This window comes from Austrofundulus limnaeus, unplaced genomic scaffold (genome assembly GCF_001266775.1).
Source record: "Austrofundulus limnaeus strain Quisiro unplaced genomic scaffold, Austrofundulus_limnaeus-1.0 Scaffold570, whole genome shotgun sequence".
NCBI classification, from domain to species: Eukaryota; Metazoa; Chordata; class Actinopteri; order Cyprinodontiformes; family Rivulidae; genus Austrofundulus; species Austrofundulus limnaeus.
In genome coordinates, this window is record NW_013952972.1 from 77,299 (window position 1) to 78,792 (window position 1,494).

The window sequence follows — 1,494 nt, forward strand, 5'->3', positions numbered from 1 at the left end:
AGCTAAATGTGTGCTTCCCAACGTTTGTTCTGATCCTAGGAACTGACAATAGGTACGTTTTGTGATCGAAGGCCCTGCCTACCACACTCCTTCCTCTTCAGAGACTCACGCAAATAAGTGGGTAAAAGACCAAGAATTGCCTTATAGATAAAACACTGCCAGTGAATGAGCCTCCTGACAGCCAATGGAAACCAACCAGTCAGAGACAGTAGGGTACAATGATGAGTTGAGAACTGACTACCAGTCATGAACCTTAACGCTCCATGGTAGGCTGCGTCCAGGAGGTGAAGTGAATGTATTAGGGGAATTAATATAAATTAAATCACCAAAATCCAAAACGGGAAGGAAGATGGCAGTGATGAGCCGCTTCCTAACGGCCAGGGAGAAGCAAAGTTTATTCCTATAAAGGAAGCCTAAATGCATCCTCAGTTTTTTAATTAAATAATCAATGTGCATGGCAAAACAAAGGTTATTGTCGATAATAATTCCCAGATATTTGTAAGAGACCACCTCCTCAACKGGGGTACCATCAAAAGTGGTGAGAGATGAGGCCCCTGGCAGGATCTTCTTCCTACCAGAAAACAGCATGGACTTTATTTTACCTACATTTAGAACCAGATTCAACTGAAAGAGTTGGGATTGAATAAAATCAAATGCTGACTGCAAATTTTTAAAGACCAAATCAACCATACCAGTAGAGCAATAGAGGATTATATCATCTGCATAAAAGTGTAACGATGCATCTAAACCTCGTCCCACACTGTTAATGTAAACTGTAAAGAGTGTAGGACCCAAAATGGAGCCCTGTGGTACTCCATTCGAAACACCCAGAAAACCAGAGGAAAGTCCCTCACACTGTACCGCCTGCAAACAACCAGAGAGATAGTTGAGAAACCAGCTAGCAGCATGGTTCGATAGTCCTATATTTAACAGTCTCTGACACAATATGTCATGGTTAATGGTGTCAGACCCCACCTTGATGTTTCAGGACCCCACTGGATTACATTCAATCATTTCCATATTAACAGTAGTTTTGGGGTCTATACCTGTAGTCCTCTTTATCCTGCGTGTTTTAGTTGTTTTCCTCCTCTTCAGCAGGTCTTCAGGCTCTGCAGAAACCTTTTAATCRTTCATTTAAATCAGTTGTGTTGGAGCCTGCAGGATGGTGGTCCTCCAGGACCAGGAGGGAGTCCATAGGCTATATGATACACAGTTTTTTAAAAGCCCAAAAGATCTGATAATTCTGTGCACTAAAGAAAAAACACTTTTATTCACGCAGCCACCCTCATTTCATCAAAGCTTGCCAGGAAGAAAACCCCCCCAACCTGAGTCCACATTGACCAGCAATCAGGTTCAGGCTGTTAGTCTGTCTGATATGTGTTTTAGCAGAGACTGTAGTTTAATGTGACTGTCTGGGTCTAATATACAACAATGGCACTTAGAAGAACTTTTTACAGAGCCTGTAATACGAAGCCTGTAAGGAAACATTGGGGG